The sequence below is a fragment of the Lichenostomus cassidix genome, chromosome 1, assembly GCF_008360975.1.
Source record: "Lichenostomus cassidix isolate B80296 chromosome 1, HeHo_3.0, whole genome shotgun sequence".
In the NCBI taxonomy this organism is placed as follows: domain Eukaryota; kingdom Metazoa; phylum Chordata; class Aves; order Passeriformes; family Meliphagidae; genus Lichenostomus; species Lichenostomus cassidix.
This window is the reverse complement of record NC_139479.1, coordinates 55346683-55367918: the sequence shown is the minus strand read 5'-3', so window position 1 is coordinate 55367918 and position 21236 is coordinate 55346683. Positions and strand designations below refer to the sequence as shown.

General features: G+C 39.4%; 1 long non-coding RNA gene across 1 annotated transcript; it reads right to left on the bottom strand.

Moving 5' to 3' along the window:
• Positions 1 to 332: 332 nt before the first annotated feature.
• On the bottom strand, positions 333 to 16241 carry LOC146444666 (uncharacterized). Its single transcript, XR_014851731.1, has 4 exons — positions 16029 to 16241; positions 3885 to 3982; positions 2976 to 3079; positions 333 to 1415 (listed from the first exon to the last, which is right to left on the bottom strand). It is a non-coding gene; the product is annotated as an uncharacterized LOC146444666 (long non-coding RNA).
• Between the last annotated feature and the right edge of the window lie 4995 nt (positions 16242 to 21236).

The following is a 21236-nucleotide window of genomic DNA, read 5'->3' as shown; positions in this document are numbered from 1 at the left end:
TGATATGTTATGTGATATGGTAGCACCCAGAAGCAAACTACTCTAGTGCTGTCAGAGTAAAATCTCTCTGCTAGTTACTTGTGTTTCCAATGTGGAATAGAAATTAATGTCTTGGACAATGTCAGGAACAGGGTTAGCCTTGGGCACAAGTTTAACAAAGTCTGACAAGCACTGACTTGGCAGCAGAGAAGCTGTGCTAATGTGTCTATTCCCAGCAGTGGGACCTGAGGAACAGGGAGCTCTAAAGTACCTCCAAAGAAAGTTGAAACTGTACAAATCATAAGGGTAGGCATATCCTGAAGTGCCCATTTAATGAAAAATAAATGCTTGTTTCCTCCAGGACTTGCTCTCAATGGTATGTTTTATTGCCAGCCGTTACTAGCAGGCGCTGTAACATAGATATCTGTTTATCCTGCAAAACCTAGAATAGACTGTGCTGGTCACAGAGCAATCTGAAAGATTGGAATATATAATTTTTTATTAGTTTACCACATCACTTTAAGTGCATCTCTTAGTCTATATTTGCCTGTAGACTGCAGAATTAAAACATCACCTGAGGATTTATGTGAGAATAAATTTTTAAGAGCCTACATTTATTGAACCTTTTCTAGTCCAGTTCCTCCAGCTGCTTATTTGAATGTTCCAAATATGAAAGTTGTTAGCATATTTAAAACTTTACTTTGCATGGAGGTTTATACTGTGTGTTCATTTATTATGAGCTATGATATGCTGTGAAGATAAATAACCCAAAATACAATCTGAAAGTCAACATCTACATGTGTTTAATTGAAGGAATTATGAAGGAGAGACCTCAGCTGTGCTTGGTAAAATCAAAAATTACTTCCAGTTTATCTAATGCCACGTAATATGAAATGAACAAGATCAAATTATAATGCTATGGTTCGTTGAGCACATTTGATTAAGATCATTGTTCATTCACCTAAGAGCTGTCATTTAATACTTATATTGTGGGAGAAATGCATGACTTGAAGCCTAGTGGTGCTTACCTTTTCAAAGAAGAGCTATTTATAGAACATAGTTCCTCATGAATATCTTAGCTCAGGTAATATGAGCCTGGAATATATTGAAATATGTTCTTTAAAAATGCCTAATAACTTTTTCCTTCCTGAGCAATTATATTGGTAGAAATCCTCCTAACTGCAAGGTCTTATCGTAATTTAAAGAGTCATTCCCTTTCCCTTATGGAATCAGTTTACAGTAGTGTAAACACTATGACTGTACCCAAAGTGTAGCCAAAGCAGAGGGATTTTTATTTGTGTCCTGGTGACATGTGTCCATGTCCTCTGTCATATGAACACCTGGATCTTCTCTTGAGAGTGTGTTGGGTGATGTTGGCTCACCAGCACCAGGGAGCATTAGAAGATACACAGCCCCAGGTGGTTGGTGCCTCTGCCCTGTGGGAAGACAAAGCTTTGTGCTACTCTGCAACACAGACAATTCCTTTTGAATACCTGGAGTGCTATGTCAGAGTCCTAAAGGCTTTTTTTTCATACTGCAGGAAATACTTACTGTATTAGGCTATATGGTGTGATAGGAAACACATACCAAAAATAAGAATGTCACACTTGCAAGTAAACATCTGTCTCCAAAACTCTGTAAATACATTGTTGAAATCATGACTTCTCACATGACAATAACACTTTTGCTTTTTTTGCTTTTACTTGGGGTTTTGGATTTTAGCATAAATTTTAACACTGCTTTTGTTCTGGTTTCATACCTCTGTTTTGAATTGTGGTTTCTCTGATACTCTGTTTTGGTAATTCTGATGTTCACTATGGTTTATTGGATACTTTTCTTTTTTTCTAGGGAATAAGATTTCTCTTCATGCTGATATCCCTAAATTTCAGGCTTAGGTCTGTTAAAGGTGGCTGAAATTTAGGTTTGTGCAGGATATACAGAAATATAGAGTAGAAATTTTCTTATCTGCATAGTAAAAAATGCTGAAAGGAAATCTGAATGGATTTTGTACTCCTCAACTTAAGAGAGGTCAGTTTAAATGACAGGAAGCTCATGGAATTTATATAATGAGCTTGGTTAGTGCAAAGATCACATTTCTATGGTACAAGATAGGTAAGTAGATAAAAGATAAACAACTTTTTCCCTGAAGCAAGCAAAGAAACAAATCAACCCAAAAAACCCCCAAATGAAACCACTGCAATTTCCTGCAATGCCCTTTTGTGGCTCCTCCTTGCCTTTTTGACTTTTAAAATATATGTTCTAATAAAACATTTAAAATTACCTTTCTGTTTGTGCTGTGCTCAAAACACGGTAAACAGGTGTCACTGATTATGAATGTTGACAAATACACTGTATAAGCTTATAAAACCAGAAATATTTCATCTCTGATCTTTTACTTGCAAAATAAAATTACTGCTCATATGAGAAGCACTGTGTGAGAGTTTATTTTTAAATGTTTAATTAGGAAGTGCTTAATCTAAACCTACAAAATTCCTTTCTTTTCCCCCTGAGATACTTGGAAAATTGACAAAATGTTCCTCATTCTAGTCCATGTCTTGAGAGGTAGAAGAAAGGGGTAATCATGTATATTTGGACAGAAAGCACTTATAGTCAGGCAAATACACGAGTTTTGCCTCAAACTCCTCAACACAGTGTGCTTCACTTTTCCATCTTTGAGGGAAGCAGAATTAATGGACTTTCTGAAGTCAGTAAAAAATTGATCCTAATTCTTCAGTGGTATTTGTGTTAAGAATATCTAAGCTGCTGTCTCTGATGTGTGTTCTTCAAAGTGCTCGTGTTGATTACTTGGATTTTCAGCACCTCTTCACAGTTTAGTTATTCTCTGGTAATTACTTTGAGAAACATCCAGGCAATCTTTCAAACTGAATCCCTCCAGTTCTAAATGAAAAATGTCTAAATCGAAGTTTCTCAGTTTGTGCAGAAATTTAAGAATACAGCTTGTTCATTAGGGATAATTTCAAGCAGATGCTACTTACAGTGATGGAGAGGAATCTGTCTGACAACTGCAATTTCCTTTTTGCCTCAGATGATTTGTTTCTGCAATGGCTTTGTAAAAGCACCTGACTTCTAGAACAAACTTCTTTGAAATAGAAGGTAAAAAACCATGAAAAAAAGTCCAATTAGATTTATTTTCAATTTCAGTTATATTTGCCTTTTTAAATGAATGCAATACGTTACACTTCTGTCCACACTAGCTAAAACTGAACTTCATTATGTTTCAACCAGGAATGCCCATGATTCAGTCTGTAGCCTTGGCATGTCTGTTGCTGTATTAGAAAGCTCCTCCCAAATAGTTCTGTAGTCTATGGTTTATGGCTCATCTAAAAATAGTCATTGTCATCATTGCATCAGTTAAAATACAGTAGTTGCCTTTTTTAATTGGCTAATATTTCAAGGACATTTTGTGTCCTTTGCTGTCATTAATAAGCAGATTGTTGTTGATTAACAGACCTGGATTTAGGAAGCAAATTTAACATTTTCTTTGCAAACTTTCAGATGGAAGCACTGATCTACAGAGTGTGACAGCAAGGCTACCTTGAGAGCTATCCCTTCTTCCTCCCTGCCTCCTATCCCAGGGATAGAAAATTAAGAGTGCAAGCCAGCATTTGAGATACTCCTGACAACAAACAAACAGTCCTCAAAACATCCACAGAGAGCTTATTTATTGTAGGGTGTGCAAGTCTGGGGAGAAGACCTTGACTTTTCTCAGAGAAATTTTAGCATAAGTCAGTATTGACTCAGGGAAGTGCTCGAACTTCTAAAACAGAGTTCTGTGAATTGCCAGGCAAAAGCAGCTCTGGCAATGTGGTTTGCATTGGTTGCCCAGCCAGGGACCATGTTAGTACACGGTGGTTTGTGCCTCCTCCTGTCAGTACAGCTCCTACCATGGGAACTTGGCAGTGGGTTGTGTTTGGAGGCTGCACCTTCCCTGGCTGTTCCTCCTGTGGGGCAGAATGTCCTGGTGGATGTGCACAAGGCAGCTCTGACAAGAGATTACTGGGAATTTTCTGCTCTGCACTCCCCATGTTTGCATCATTGGACCCTTTGTTATCCTGAAAGCTCAGAGGAAGCAGTGGAGCCTGATTGGCTTTGCAGCATGGCTTACCCTCCTGAGATGCTGGACCTTACTGTGAAAGGCAAGACCTTAGCTGGGGGCTGTAATGGACAAAATGGCATCACATGAATAAATACACGTGACAGATGTCTCTATCCAGCTGAGGTGTATACTACTGCTTTTGGGTGTCAGTTTGAATGGTCAGTATCTTCATGGAACATTTTATTTTCCTTGATTTTTTTTAGACACTGATTCCCCTTGTGAAGTAATTTAAACAAAGTGTAATCGAATGTAATTGCTAGTTGCTTTTTCAATCCTGTATTTAAGATCATTGTCTTTTCCAGTAATAGAGCAGTAAGTCTTACTCTGAGAGTGTGTTTATTTTGCTTTGGTATTATTAGTTCCAGGAACCAGATATTGTTTGGATAATTTGCAGGTTTTCTGTCGCACAAAATTTTGCCTTTCTCTATATTCCTTCTCTTTCTGTCCTTAGAGAGAATGTACTTCTTGCAGAACAGTGCAGAAGTTTCTGGTTAAATGGGTTACAAGGAGGAAATATATTTGTCCTATTTCCATTTTTATTGCACAAGGAATCTATTAATCTGTGTTTTTATTGGTTTATAAAATAGAGTGAACTTCAACAGCAAAGGACTGCTTTTCCCATTGTCTCTCTTGTTTTCTTCTAAGAATTGTTTCTTGGTTCCAATTTTCTTTTATATTGCAGGGAAAACCTTGCCTTCTGTTTAATATCCCTTTTCTTGTCTGCATTTGAAGGGAGATAATTTAATAAATTTTAGAGTTAGAATCAAGTCACGCAAATGGAATTGAGTAATCCTAAGAGAAGATTTGCTAAGCTGATTGTATTAATGTGACTATCCAAGTTGCTGTGAGTTTCCAGACATTTAATTAGTACCTCTGGCAGCATTCTCTTTTCAGCTTTAGGTATCATTTTCTGCTCCGCAAAGTATCTGTAGTGACTCCAATGCCGAGAGGTGAAGTTCAACTCCAGCTCCTTTCTTTCTCACCAGGGTTCTCCCTTCCCAGATAATTTGGTTTCTTTTTGAAACACAACTCTTTGGGGAGCAGGCCAACCAGCACGTATATAAATCTGCACAATGCTTGTTATTCTGGGGAACACAGCATACAGAGCTCTATGGTTAGAACAGAAAATTGAGATGTACAGATTCATTTGGATCACCCTGCTGCCAGTTGTACCACTGTTTCCTCCATGCAGCAGTGCTGTTGGAAACTACCAGGATTCATCCTGTGCTGGTGGTTTCAGCAGTACATTGTTGTAGGGCTTTTTTGTGTAAGGGTCATCTGTACACAGAGTGGAAAAAAGACAGTGATTGTGGAACTTAGTTCAAATGGTGCATAAACATTGATATCTCTAAGGTTTAGGGTGGGACATGTGCAGGTGAAAATCCAAATTCCTAATGTGACACGCACAGAGAGATCACATTATTAATAAATTTGGAGTTTAATTTGACGGAAGATAAAACACAGTAAGATGAATGTACCAAGAATCTAATCAGGTAGGAGTCATATTCTCAGGAATTCCTGTGAAAAAAGGAGCCCCCCCATAACTGGGAGTCAATGCCATTACAGTTTAAAGATACTTATAGCCAGGATGACTGACTAAAGGTAGAAGTTTCTGAGAGCATTAGGAAAAAGAAATTGAGTGAAGTATGCATATGAGGCAGGTTCACTTTCTCCTATGAATAAAGTGAACACCTGTCCTTACACCTGTCCTTAATTTCTGTTGTGAGTGGAGTCAAGGTCCCTTGTGCTGGGCTAGGACTGCTTACTTTCCATCCTTTCTTCTTTTCTTCTGTTTCTTTCTCTCCCTCTCCAGACCCTTTTGCTCTGTGCAAAATTCATATTCATGAGAAAAAACCCTGTTTCTTCTTGAGCCTTGTCAGATTCACCTGTACTAAAAAAAAAGGGGCTCTTGCAAGCTGTGTTTGGGGCAATACCAGCACAGTATAAAAGACAATCCTGGGTTGAGTCAGGAGAGTGGCATATGGTTTCTTTCCTTGGGGGAAAAAAAAGGGAAGTTTTCCCATTATCCGGGAAATTCCTTTTCAGGGCTGGATCATCAAGTGTAACTAGCTCTTGCCATCTCCTTCTATGTACTGGTAGTTGTCCACAGACTGAGGCTATAGCATCATGCCTGAAAGGAAAATTGCATGATTGTGCATTCCTATTCCAGGTCCATTGTTGGTATTACCATTCCTAAACTAACACAGACAGCATCCACTTGCTACAGAAGCCTATGAGATTGACTTCTGATCAAGTCCATCTACTCTTTTTTATTGCTAATAGATGCTGGCTGAGCGTGCCCTTAAACATGGCTGGGCAAAACCTCAGTGTTTAACCCGTGGATCTCACCTTGAGTTCAGCCAACGTGGCTGTGAGTCAGTAAACTGGGTGCAAGCCAGCAGCTCTGTGTTGTTTGGGGATTTTTGTTGGTTTTGTTTGTTTGTGTGTTTTTTTCCTTTGGATGTACAGCAGGACTTAGCTCTCTTCTAGCTATAATTTTCCAGTTTGTCAAGTTTTCCAGTTCTAATTAAGAGATGGGGATAGATTGAATGTAACTATGGCAAACAGTAATGAGTGGAACAGCCTATTGAACAGGAAAGTGCATTCTTGTCAAGTCACTCAGAAATTTATTAAGAATGGGGTGATGATGGGGAGGAAATTGTTATAGGTCCGTTCCTCACAGGGACGACAGAAAGGAATCAGGGTTATGGAACAGAGTGTATGAATCCATTGTGTGAGTCTCAGAAAGGGGAATGGCTTTGTTGACTAACAAATAGGTACAGCTGATGGCAGTCAGCCCAGAAATAATTTTCAGTTTAGAAGTTTCAGAGTTCTCCATGTTGGTGAAGAAAGCTTTGGATAAAATAGCCCTTGAGATAAATGGGATTATCAGTCAAAAAAGGAGATCTGAAGGGCCTTGAGATCATTTGAAGCAGAGCATTGTGCCCTTGCTGCAGAGGCAGCTGATGGTATCCTGGGCTGCTAGTAGTTGAAGGGAGTTGAACCTACCCCTGTGATGAGGCCACACCTGGAGTGCTCCATCCTCCTGTGGGCTCCCAAGTACAAGACCAATGTGGGTGTACTGGGGAGAGTGCAGCCAAGGGCAAATAAGCTGATAAATTGACTGGAATAGCTCACACATGAGAAAAAGATGAGAGAACTATGACTGTTGAGCCTGGAGTAGAGAAGGCTCAGGAGGATCTTGCCAATGTGTACAAAATAGCTGCAGGGAGGATGCAAACAGAACATGGCCAGGCTCTTTTCAGTGCTGCCCAGTGACAGAACCAGAGGCAATGAGCCCAAACTGAAGCACAGGACACTCCCTCTGAACATCTGGAGATACGAGGATGACTGATTGCTAGCAGAGATTGTCCAGGGAAGTTGTGGAGTTTCCATCCTTGGAGATACTCAAAAGCTTCCTGGACAATGTCCTGGGCAACCAGCTCTAGGTTGCCCTGATTGAGTAGGGATGTTGGGCCAGATGACTTCCAGAGGTCCCTTTCAACTTCAACTACTCTGTCATTCTGTGATTTTCTGGAAATAGTCTTTGAAGAGGTAATTGATAGAAATATCCTTTTTTCTTCTTCTTTCTCACCTCCTTTATTAGAGTTGAAAAAAAAATCTTCAAACTTTTCTTACTTTGGTGGTTAATAGGAAATAGAGCCAGTTTATACAGACTAAAATGCAATCAAAATGGCCAGAGTAAAGAATAATGAGTGTGTGATGACAGGAATAGCAGCAGCTCTTGACCTATGTAACAATTATAGCAGCAGTTCTTGTTCTGCCTAACAGCTCCTGGGAAAGGGAGACCTTAAGTGGGTGCAAGGACACAGGAACATGCAACAGACTGGGAGTGTTCACAGCAGTGGATAAATTAAAATCTTCCTGCTGTGATATCTAAAACTAGCCCTGAAATGGATTATCCATTCGGGGATACATCATTAACTAATGAGAAGCATGAGAGTCCTAAGACTATATAACTATTCTAGTTTAGTTTGATTTAAGATAAGAAGCCTTTGTGAAAGCTGGAGATGATTAAGCACGAGATAACTATATCTAGGATTTTAGCCCTGCAGGAGTGACTAAGAAGTGACTAAGGAGAGCTCTTGAACCCTGTCTGAAGACAGAGATGAATTTTCTCTCAAAGAGATAGAACAAGTGTAGTTAGAACAAATGACTTTAGAAAATCCCTCTGGGTGTTCCCAAAGGGAGTGTGGAAACGAGATTGTTAAATTGGATGCTGGGCCTAGGGATAGCAGTGGCAGTGTCAGAAATTCAGCTGAAAGTGAACCTACACAACAGACCACCACAAGTCTCCAGACCCTGAGGCATTTAATGTGTAGGAAAGGAAATTTACACATTTGAGACAGCATCATTGAACTCCTTTAAAAATCCAGGGAGATACCTGGAATTGCTGAATAACACAAATAGGCTCAACTGACAACAGATGGAGAGTATAGATGTCTAAATACTTGTTTTACAAATTTCAGTCATCCATTTAGGAAAGAAAAAGGTTTTTAACAAGGAGACAGTCTCATGTACAGACTCAAATTCAGTCTCTCATGTTTGGGCAAAAACTGCATTTATGTTCCAGCTGTTCTCATCTTTATTCTTTATTCCTTTTCTCAGAGACGGCTTCATTCTCCATGAACTATCCCTGAAGCTGTTCTTGCTTGTGGGTACTCACCCCTATGTTTTTTATTTCTTGTGTTGGAATTTAGAACAACTGAAGAAGTGCTTTTTGTGGGTTTGTTTTGGTTTGATTGTTTATTTTTAAGAAAGATTCACTCAGCTGAATGATGCCTAAGGGGCTAGCCTCTGGGCTAAGAGAAATACACAGGTGCTGAATCTGAGCTCTCCTTCTTTGGTGTTGATCTGAAGGTGAAAGGCAATTCATTATATTTTGCCTGGCTCTACAGAATCAGGTCCTTTCATCTTCTGTCTTTGTTACCCATGTAATGAAGATTCAGAGAAAGCAAAGCAGAAGCCATGCTGCTGCCTGCAGCCCTTAGCAGTGACCAGTGAGCTGTACTCTTGTGCAGGGCTCTCTGGCTCAGCTGCAAAATAACCTTACCAGGCTGTAAGGCCCACGCAGACCCCCCATCTGATTTGAAGAGTTCAACAGGGTTTGTGTGAGAAGCTGATTTTAATTGCATAATAATTTGAACATGGGCATAGTGATTCTTGTGTCATTGGATCATTAACTGAATGCAACAACAAATTAATATAAATTGGTTATGAATACATGTAGGCGGAAAATTAGGAGTTACCTAAATTAGCCTTGGAACAGCCCAGCAAAACACTGTTCTCAACTTCATTCTGAACCCTGCAAGATTTGCCAAGGACTACCACAGACTCCCAAATGTCTTGAAGGTTATGGATACACTTAATCTTGATTCTACATCTTAACACTAGAGTCTATTTTGCCTTTCCTATCTCAGGAGTCGTCCAGACACTCTCCCTCCCTGGCAGAAGATTTCAGCTTCAAGGTCTGCACAATTCAGTATAGTCCCTGCTAGCTATTCAGTCTCTACCCCTTGTCTTGATCCAGCTGAACCCCTGGACTAATCATCCTTGAAATACCTGCTGACCTCAGATGAGCACATAGTAACCATAGCCTTGTTTCTGCCAGCACCTTCTTTCATCCAGCCATGTTGGTTTTGGAGGATCTAATGCTTTTGTACTCCCCAGGCATCCAATTTCTAATCCCAGTTTTACTGAATTCTAGGTGGACTTCTGGCTAGATCACCTCTCCTGTTATACAGACCCCTCACTGCTCCCTAGCCCAGATTAATGATGTGCTGGAAGTTTAGCTTTCCCCTTGTTGTTGTTCCAAACACAAACCCATGTCACAATCCTGACCATAATCTGAATATCCTGACTTTGTAAGGCAGTTCCTTGAGTACAGTTTCTATGACGTGAGAGACTGATCTGTCCCAGAGTTACTTGTCCCTGTTGGTGCTGTAAGTCATCTTAGCTCTGTGTGCTGTGGATGATTGACTAGGAAATTGAATTCTTCCATTCCAGCCTTATAAAAACCTAAAATCTCAGACTAACAATCTCATGTTTTCTTGGCAAGGATCAGGGCAAAACTCGCCATTATCAAAAATCAGGTATTCTCTATTCCCTGATGTGTGTATCTCACAAATCCGTAACAAATATCTAGTTCCTCCTGTCCCATGCCATTGGAGTTTCTGCTTAAGGCCAGAGTTAGAATTAGTTGAGGTAGTTATAACCATGAAGGTATAGAATCACAGGATGGTTTGGGTTGGAAAGGATCTTAAAGATCCTCTGGATCCAAGCCCCCTGCCATGAGTGCAGACACCTTCCACTAGACAAGGTTCATCAAAGCCCCATCCAGCCTGGCCTTGGACACTTGCAGGGATGGGGCAGAGAGAAGAAAAACAGACATGGGCTCCTCTGGCTGCACTGAAGGTGAGAGACTTTAGACTTGAGAGTTTCAGAGCAGTTCCCAGACATTTTTCTTCACAGCAAAGTAGGCTTCACCTTTGTATGTATGTTTACATGTGCACACAACTTCCAGCTTCTTCAGAATATGGATGTATGCATACACTTCTTATTTTTTTTAAACAGGGAAAGGTGTGAGTCTTCTTTGTAGGGTGAAGGAAGGAAGAAACACACCTATTACACAAAGAGTGGGAAAGGAACTATCCAACTGAGTCACTCACTCCCACCTGGGATGATGGTAAACTGGAAGTTTGATCTAATCAGACTGCCAGTATAGGGGGCATACAACCTCTCTCTTTATACCTGGGATGGACAACAACCAGTGTAATAGTTTAACAGTCGGAGTTGGGATTAAGTTTAGGGATACCAGATTCCGAAGAGATTGTTCTATTGGCGGATTTCGCAAGTTTTGCAGGGGTAAGGTGCAGTCATGTTCTGGCAAGGCAAAGATAACTCTGGGATATTGTTTTAAGATTAGGATTGTTTGGGATGGGGACAACATGGCATGAAACCTCATGTCTGCTGAAATACTGAGGTCTGGAGGGAGAGGGAGCCATTAAAGAGAGGTGAACTGAAATCAGATAGGAAAATGAAATTAAATTCTTTTAGATTGCTTATGTCTCTTCAGCTCAATTTACATATTTCTTTAAAACCAAATTACCACCATAAGGGTATTTTCCAATTAACAATCCTTGTGCACTTAACCAGCCATCTATAAATGGATGCAGAAGTCACATTCAAGCCATGCAACACACACTGAATCTCTTCACTCTTGGTGTAGCAGAAGCTTTAGAATAATGCTTGTTTTGGGGGAAAAAAAAAAAAAGAGTTTTTCCTGCATCCTTTACGCAAGAGAAAAACAAAGACAAGTTTGAAGGAATGAAATAGAAGGCTTAATAAAATCCATGTGGAGACTGAGAAAAAGCTCAGGTAGCTCACTCCAGGGATGGATTTTGCCTGTTCTACAATGAATGATGACTTTTCTATCTCGATTTTGCTTCCTCTGAGATAAAGAACTGTGCAGTTTTTTTTTCTTCCCATGCTGAATAGTGTATATAAGTATGATTATATTTAATCATACAATGAGCTTCCCCATTGTTGTAATTTCATTCTGATGTAGTTTGTTTTTTAATCACATCCCTTCACCTTTTCTAAATCAATATCCAATCACTGTTGCTTCAGGGCAAAAATTTGCAATTCATTAAGGCTTGCCTGAGAGAAGAGTATGAGCTTTATCTCAATAATGTGCATGCCAAAGTTTAATGAATCATTTAAATATTTTTCATTATTTTCCACTTCTTATGCAATGGAAATATCATTTTGGAGTTGACAGAGAGCAAGGTAGCAGGACTAAACCAGAAAACCCATTTATAAAACACTTTTTACAAGGCTTCCTATCTCAACAGGTCATTTTCCTATTCTTGAGAAAGTTAATTTTACTGAAGTTAAATTAGCAATCACCAACATGTTTTTATTCATGGGTTGAGCTTGTCTTTTTCAATTCTTGTGTAACAGAATCTCTCAGTATTCTGAACTATCACAGCTGTTAAAATAGTGATTTTTGCCTTTATCCCCATCTGTTTTCTGTGCATAAATGGATGTTTTCAGCTATCCAATGGGAGATGGATTTTTTTCCTTCTGTAGTTAAGGTGGAGCCAGTGTCTTTTCAGTAGTACAGGGTAAGGGATGGGGGGTAATGGGCACAAGCTGCATCGAGGAAAATCTTAATTGACATTAGGGAAAAAAATCATAGGCAATCAGATATTGCAAGAGGTTGCCTCAAGAAGTTGTGGAAGATGTTTGAAAACACTCTGAACTCAACTGGATGAGACCCTGAGCTACTTTATCTAATGGCAAAGTTTCCCCTGTTGCATGGTCAGACCAGATGACTCCCTTAGGTCCCTTTCAACTTAAATTAGTGTATGATTCTGAAATACCCACCAAGAAATAATCAAGATGCCTGTGCTGACTAAGAATCGACCTTATCAGGCAGTAGTGCCCCTATTTCAGTCAGCAAATTACTTTAGCTGATAAAATGTGCAGCATTTTTCTAAGCCTAGAGCTCTTACCTGTTGCACAGTAAGGCTGTGAAAGTTGGTGTAAGTGGTTCGTATCCCCTTAGTCATTGCCACTGATGTGCAAATCAGTGTCTTCATCCTACCACATCTGTATTTTGCAACTCGCTGGGGAGGGAACTGATCAGGATGGTAATTTTTTCAACTGGATGAATCTAGGCTGCACTGTCACATTTTGGTAGGAGCAAATAAGAGAGTTTCAGCCTGAGAATAGTGAAAATCTCAGTCCTTCAGTCTATGAAAATACCAAAGAGTTCAGTAAAGCCTCCTGGCCATAGTTTGCCTCTGCTTCTGAAACTGCCTCTTTCATATGGCAAATTTTGATCTAGCAGTGGAACCCAGGTTAGCAACAGGGATGATTCATGTCTTTTGGGAATTTTCTGCCAAGTTTAGTTCAATTTTCTAAGACAAGAAAAATAAGGAGACTGCAGACTTTGACTGTAGCAGTTGAGGCCATTTCACATACATATTTGCACAAATAAAATTATAAGGCTTCAGGGATCAGTCCAAAAAAATACAAAATTATGTGCATTGGTATACATTTCCATTTAAACCTAGGAATAATTGGAAAAATTAAGCTAGGCAGAAATAACATAATAATGAGCTTATCACTCTACACTGTAAATTCTTGAAGCATAGCCTACTGTGTAAGCAATCATAACCTTCGGGGAGAGGAAATAAGGCACCCAAGGCTCTCTTGCCCTTGTCTGGGTTTTGTGGTTTGGCAGTGAGGAGAAGCTGTAGAGAGAAAATCTTGTAAGCTGAGTCTATGCATTTATTTTTAGTTTCATACGAGGCATTTGCTAATGGCAAAATGTCCTTGAGGTTAGGAAGAGGGGTTTTTTCTCTTGGCACAGACAAGTTTCTGCATTCCAATTTTGTTATGATATGCTCTTTGCAATTAATAATAAAGCATTTTGAGAGGAAACAAGGGAAAGCAAAGAGACTGGGGAGGCCAAGTTATTAACCCAGTGTTATTTTCCCCCTTATAAGCAACAAATAAGTCTAGAGCACACAGGCACCATTAGGTTTATCCCTTAGATCACAGCCAATTCCTTTCTACTACAGATTTACTCTCATATAAACTGTGAGTTCAAATTATTTCAAAACGCAAAAACTTGCAGGAAAGTGGTGCTAGAATGACTAAGGAATGGAGAATCACTCTTTCAGAACAAGTTAGAAGAAACAGATTTGTTTAAATCAGCAAGAGAAGGTCTGATTGCATAGTAGAAATATATCCAGGGTAAATGCTAAGAAACAAGAGTAACAAAAGAATGGTAAAAGGCAAGTCAGATGTATTAATTTGCCCATGGGTAAGCTAGGTTGGACACTGGAAGGAAGTTCCCAACCTTCTGAAGGGCATAGGCTTTGGAAGCATTTGGTGAAGGTTAAATAGCTTGATTGACTCCATTAGCAGACACTGGCCTTGATTCAAGAGATCCTGCTAATCCATATCCAGGGGAATTACAGAAGGGTATGGAGCAGTGTGTGACTTTTCTTACCTCTCTCCAGAATATTTTGCAGTTTAAAAAAGTTTCAGTCACTATGAGAGATTTTTCCTGCCTTTGATACACTGATGATTATTTGTTTTGTGGGGAATGTGTTTTAAGAAATAAAATGCTGTTCATCACAATTAAATGCAAAATGCAAAATCATATTTCATTTTGACTGAAAGCTTTTCAGTAGGTTTATTTGACTAAATTAGTCATTATCTCTAGACCCAAGATAATTTCCTATTCTTTCCTGAAAAGTCCAAATTACGTGTAAAGTATTTTAACAATATAGAGAGAATTGTATTTGTCAGTCTCACTGAGACTGAGCTTGTGGAAGTTTCTAACCTTGTAATTTTTTATTATCCTCTTTCCCTTCTTGCCTCCTTGCCTTTCAATGGGAAAATATGTTTCCATGGATGTACTATTAGAATCACTTACTACTTTTAAGCTGGTTTTGAATTGCTGAATGTGGTCATATCACTGCTTGTCTTGAGGTAGCTTTTCTTGGACTGTGGCCTGCTATCTTTTGATTAATTTCTTTATCTCCTGGGATGCAAATGTGCATCTGTGATCTTTGTGTTGAAAACCTGCCATGAACTTGAGCTTTCTCCTGCTTCCTTGTCCTTAATTAAGCATATTGACATATTGTTAGTAGAGATGGTAGCTTCCTGTGGAATAGCCAGCAACAGCACTGCTTGTGCTGTTATATTTATTTATGAGACATCACAGTACCTGGAATCATCATTTTGTTCACTGAAATCTTTGTAAATTAGGAAGAATCAATCTCTTTCCATGCAGAGAAACTGTACCATTCCCATCCTGGTTCAGAGAGACACTCAGAAGTAGGCAGAGGTGACCTTAAAAGTTTGGAGAAAATTACTAGGTGAACTTGGTATGTTTTTTAAAGGACTTCAAGAGTAAATGAAACACACCAGGGCAGATTCTCAGCTGGTGTAAATTACTATCACTCCACTGAAGTGAGTATAGCAGAAGTAGTTTAACCAACTGACAGTCCCTCAGGTGTGCATTTCTTTCTTGTTTTGCTGGTGATTTTGAAATGAGAGGAATCCAAGTGAACTTTTGGACCAAATTATTCTGTTGGGGGTCGGAGCAGGTCACAGATAAAATAAGAGTACAGATCAACTCCAAGCTTTTTCCACATGAGTTATACTCTAATCATGGCTTCATGCACTCCCAGAACTTGATTCCCTGCAGCCTTTCTCCTCCTTCTGCCTGACCCTGATCTGGAATTAAATTGTTATCAGAATCACTGTAGCATATATTGTATTACTGTGTATATCAAATAAAAGTTGGAAACTCAGCATATTCAAGACTGGGAATAATCTCATCTACCACAGAGCACTTTCTGAGAGCAGTCCTTCCAGTGAAAGCACCAGCATCTCCCAAATGCTCCCACAAACAGGGCTGCATCTTAATATTAATCAAGCAGTGAAGTATTAAGGCAACATATGCTGTAAATGTTCAGTCTGCAAGTGAGTTAACTCCTTCTAAGAATCCTGATCAGATTTCCTGATGATGAAAGCAATGCTGTGCTTTGTGAGATGACTTCCATCCTCATTATCCAACACAGCATTGTGGGGTTTGTTGCATAGTTTGTCACGTTTGAAACATGGAGAGGTTTTTTTTAAAAGGAAACCAACAAAACCAATCAAAATTATTTTTGTCTTTGCTGTCTGGAAAATGTTTTAAAAGTGATGCTGCAAACCATTCAAATTTAAGTCAAAATTATATGAAGTCTGGCAAAACTGTTCTATTTGCCAAAAAAAAAGAAAAGGTGACTTTTAGATAAATTAGCCTATAGAAATATTTTTTTACAGTACATTCATACTTGAATTATTTTTCCTTGTAAATATTTTATAAAACTTAAATACATACCTGACTTAGGTCCCTCTTAGCATGAGAAATGTTTCAGTGGGAGTAGTTCTCCATGTTTGCAGCAGGCAGTTTGATCCTCAAGTGTGTGGTGAACTACTTCCTTCTGGCAATTGCATTTAGTAGGGGCAGAACAGCTCTATGTACAGACCCCACAACAGCTAAAGCCAAAATATCATTCAGGAGCATGTCATGACATAATTTCACCAGGTCCTGATAAACTTTGGAAGGAAAGATACTGAAATGCCAGGCAGGTCCTTAAAGGCTCAAGCCCCTCTATGCCCCACCTCCCTTCCTTGATCACACCCACACAACGGGTGAGTTCAGTAGCTTAACGAAGTTAAATGTTCGTAATTTTTATCCACAGTTCACTTGTTGGTTTTGCCCCAACAATACAGGGTTTACATGCTTGTTTCCTGCTGGGTCTGACAGCAGAACAGGGCTGTCCTAGTCCCCCTCCCCCTCAAGTAGAGATTTCCCTGTAAAACTAATCAGACACTTTTTATTGGGAGATTAATTTTAAAATTAACTAGTCAGTGTGATCTCTTCTTTAAATAATGCATATATTTACCTTAATTTTTGTTTTAAACACTCTTCTATTAGAGTATAATCTTTTATCAGAAGAGTTTACTCTTTATATTAGAGTACTCTTCTATTAGGTTAAAGGGGGAAGCTATGCAGCATAGCCATCCAATAATAGCTATTAATTATTCTGTAAACTAAAGTTATGGGCAGGAATGTTATTGGCTGCATGTGGTGAGAACATGATAAGAAATAGAATCTTCATGTTATACATTGAAGTAAGGCTCTTTTTTTCCTCTATAAAATGATCTTTTGTTTTGTATTTCATGGGAGTTTGGTTTAGCTTAAATGACATAATTGTATAAATATGATTTTTAATGTATTCTAGTTTAATATTAGAAATTATGATTAACAATGATGATTAACCATTCATTTTGCACAAGTTCTTATTGACATCAGTGAAAGTTTCTTTATTCTTTCTCTGTAATCATACTGATCACACTATTTTATTTTTCTTGTATTGTGAGCATTTAAACACTGAACAGCTTGTTCCAGCCTTTGAAAATTCAAGCCTTAATGAAATATTTAAGTACAATCAGTTCTAGTTCTTGCTGAATGGAAAATAATGAAAGTGCAGAAGAAAACCGTATTTTTCCTCTGACTTCTTAATAATTAGTCTTTGCCTTCTTTTTGAAACGCCAATGTTCTGCCACTTTGCTCTTAGAATTTAACAACATATTCAGTGCTTTACAAAAAATTGCAAATCGAGACAGGCCTAGTTTCTTCATAATTTTTGCACTTCAGAAATACAGCATTCAGGAATAATTTAACACGCTTTTCTACTTTGTAAATCATGCAATTTAAACTATAACAACAGAGGTTTTCCTCTGTTGCCACTTGAATGTATTTGTGCTTTATGTTGTAGTCAAGTGGATGTCTGCATGAGGACTAAAGACTGAAATTTTTGTGATGTACACTAGTGGAAACATTTATATTCTGAAGTGACTAAAGAACTTGGAGGTCAAACTGAAACCTGTGGAATTATAGGAGAAAATTTTAGGAAAACTCTATGCCTCCAAACACCTGAAGAGCAACCAATCTCAAATTCTATTTCTTTGACATAGCTTGTCCTCGGATATTTAGACACAAACTCCCTTCCCAAAGTCAGCATGAGGCAAAATCAAACTGAGTGGGAACAGATTGAGCAGTCAGAAGTATGAAATTTGCTCTGAGATAAAGTATCCTCACAGGAGTGCTCCTCCCTTGGGCTATAGACACTGTAAATTTACCTGGCAATGCCAGCTGACTGAAACAGTCCCTTGGCATTTCTGTGGAGACCTCCCTTGTTGCTGGAGATCTCTCTTGTGGCTTAGGATCTCAACTTAGGCTTCATTAAGTGCCCTGACACAAGAAGGTTAAGAGCTGATCCATGCTTTGATCAATGCTGATCAATGTTGGCATTAATACACAGGCACTTCTAACAAAAAAGTTCTATTTTTTCTGATGCTCTTCTGACTCATTACAGTTAATGGCCTTTCCTGAGAAATGCAGCAGTAGTTATTAAGAAATGAGGTGAGAACTCAGAAATGAACCAGAGGAGAGCTAGCTGGCTGGCTGTGCTTTGAAACTTCTGTAGTATTTATGTAGTTATACACGTATGCAGCCTGTCTTGTATTGCTTTGAGTGTATTTATTTTTAAAAACTCTCCTATGCAGCTGATTCTCTGTCTTTCAGCATAGAGAGGGTGTTCTGGCCTAACCACACAGCAGATCACACAAAGATTTGCTTAGCCCCGTGTTAGACCAAGGATTTGAACTCGACCTTGTGCTCCTCCCGGTCAGAGTTGCAGCTGTAGAATAAAGAGGTGTTTTTTTTCATTGTTTCTGCATGTCCGGGACACTTCCCTGGTGCGATTAGCAGCTGAGATTGGCTCCGCAGGGAGGTTATTTGCAGACGATACAAAACTGGGAGGAGCTGTTGACTCCCTGGAGGGCAGGGAGGCTCTGCAGACCTCAACACATCAGGGGACTGGGCAGTCACCACCCATATGAAGTTCAACAGGGGAACTGTTGCTAGATTCTGCAGCTGGGATGGGGCAGCCCTGGGTGTACAGACACACTGGGGAAAGACAGGCTGGAAAACAGCTCTGCTCAAAGGAACCTGGGGGTCCTGGTCAGTGGGAAGTTGAAGATGAGTCAGCAGTGCCCTGGCAACCAGGAGGGACAACCCTGTCCTGGGGTCATCAGGCACAGCATCACCAGCTGGGCAAGGGAGGGGATTGTCCTGCTCTGCTCTGCTCTGCTCTTGGGTAGCCTCGAGTGCTGGGAGCAGTTTGGGTGACACAGTGTAAGAAGGACATTAAGCTGTTAGAGAACATCAAAAGGAGGGCAATGAGGATGGTTAAGGGTCTGGAGGGGAAGCCTTGTGAGGAGCATGTGAGGACACCTGGTCTGTTCCGCTTGGAGAAGAGGAGGCTGAGGGGAGATGTCACTGCAGTTACAGCTTCCTTATGAGGGGAAGAGGAGGGGCAGACACTGATCTCTTCTCTGTGGCAAGAGTGAGCAGTGACAGGACCCGAGGGAGTGGTGGCCTGAAGTTGTGTCAGGGGAAGTTTGGGTTGGATATTAGGAAAAGCTTCTTCACCGAGACGTTGGTTGGGTATTGGGACAGACTCCCCATGAAGTGTCACAGCACCAGCCTGACAGAGTTCCAGTAGAGTTTGGACGATGGTCTCAGGCACAGGGTGTGACTCTTGGGGATGGTGCTGTGCAGGGCTGGGAGTTGGACTTGATGATCCCTATGTGTCCCTTCCAGTTCAACGTATTCTGTGATCTGTGTAGCAAATATCAATGCACTTTGCTCAAAGTTGGAGCCAGAGGCACTGGAGAAATGGAGAAATCGCTATTATGATTGTGTCCCACTGGAGGGCTCCCCAGCACTTGCGGTAATCCTCCTCTTTAAAGGCTATCTCAGTTCTAAGGCTGTCTCTTCCCTGCAGTGCAGTGCATTGCAGAGCTGCTCCCCTGCAGCAGAAGAAATGGGTTTAGAGATGTGGGGGGTGTGCAAGACTCACTCGTGCACTCCTCTGTGTGTATTTTTAATCACTGCCCTCAGTATTAGTATCAAGAAAATGGTGTGCAAAATACACCTCAGAATTTAATATTACTCATATTTTGAATTTTTTGTTGATTTCTGAGTGAGGCTGGCTAAATATCGTTACTGCTTCTCAACTGGTTACAGCTTTAGAATCATAATGGCAATTATTCTGGAATTGTTCCCTTTACTGTACTTCAGTTTTTAATAGAAGCTTCCCTACAATCCAACTACTTAGAAGTACTCTAAAGGGAAAGTGACTACACTTGAAGTCACCTGCTTTGCTCTTTCTCAGTCGTTTTGCTTTTAATTTCATTTAGAGTTAAAATAAAATCATTGTTCAATTTAATTTGTGAACAGTTTTTAATTTTCTGTTGAGAGTTCAGGTGGTTGTTGAGTCTTGAGGAGTCAAGTGCTTTTGAAGGATACTCTAACTAGAAAGCTTAAGTGATTTTACACAAGAGTGTATGAAGGCAACTTAGTGGTCTGTTTTGTGTATAGCAATGCAATAGCTTTATACAGTTCTCAATTTCATCTGAAATTAGTTAGATGAGGCGGGATGTGTTGGAAAAAAAGCAGTGATTTTTAAATGAATTTTGTGACTATAATAACAGCTGCTCTTAAATGTGTTAATTATTGACAATTTCATTTCTTTACAAATGTGTTATTTTCAGACTGGATTTTATATTAGCTTACCTTGAAATTTAGTTAATGCAACCCAGTTACTTTTGAATTCATGATTGTCTTTTTCCTGTATCAGTTGCACAATGTTTCAAAAGTCTCATATTTTAAGTTGGATGCAAATATTAACTTCTTTGAGAAAGTTCCTAGGTGATCTTTGGTCTTCTAGAGATCACCTGAGTCTGCTCTTACTGACTGATAATGATGGACAGGGACTTCTGGGGCTGTTGACTCTAAATCATGATTCTTTCTTGTAGAAATTCACAATTATGGTTTGCCTGTAGGTATTCAGAAATAAGCTTTCAAATGCATCTTTTTAAGCGCAGTGACAATTTCTTCTAAGCCATAGTGCTGGTACATCTTGCTTCTTACTCCATAAAGCAACTTTCTGTAGCCTTTTCCTTTCCCAAGCCCACTGCAAAGGTTGAGGCTTATTCTGGGATTTAAAAAAAATTTACCCTTTTCAAGTTACTTGTATGTTACTTGAGAAGGGCTTCAAATCATATGAAAAAACTGCTCCACTTGTAGAAAAAATTGTTCAGCTGTGATGAAAATTATTATTGGTGAAACTCCCCTATTCAGCCAAGTTCTTAACCAAGGGATATTTTGTGAGTTCATGTTACTGAATTTTTCTTCATCCTTCTTAATTCTCTACTGATATTACTTACTTCCAGTTTGTTCTGACAAAGGAAAATATGCACAGCAAAGTAAAGCAAAGCTATCAAAATGTTTAATGTTCTTCACTTAAAGAGAGAGCAGCCTAGAGAACTATTCCTAATTATTCTGAACATGAAGATATTAAGATTGTATATTAAATAGAAGGCAATTGTAGCACAATGGCTCGTCTGATGAGTATCATCCAAGGAGGTTGGAGAACTTTTTTGGTTTCTATATACTATGTGCTTTGTAATTTGC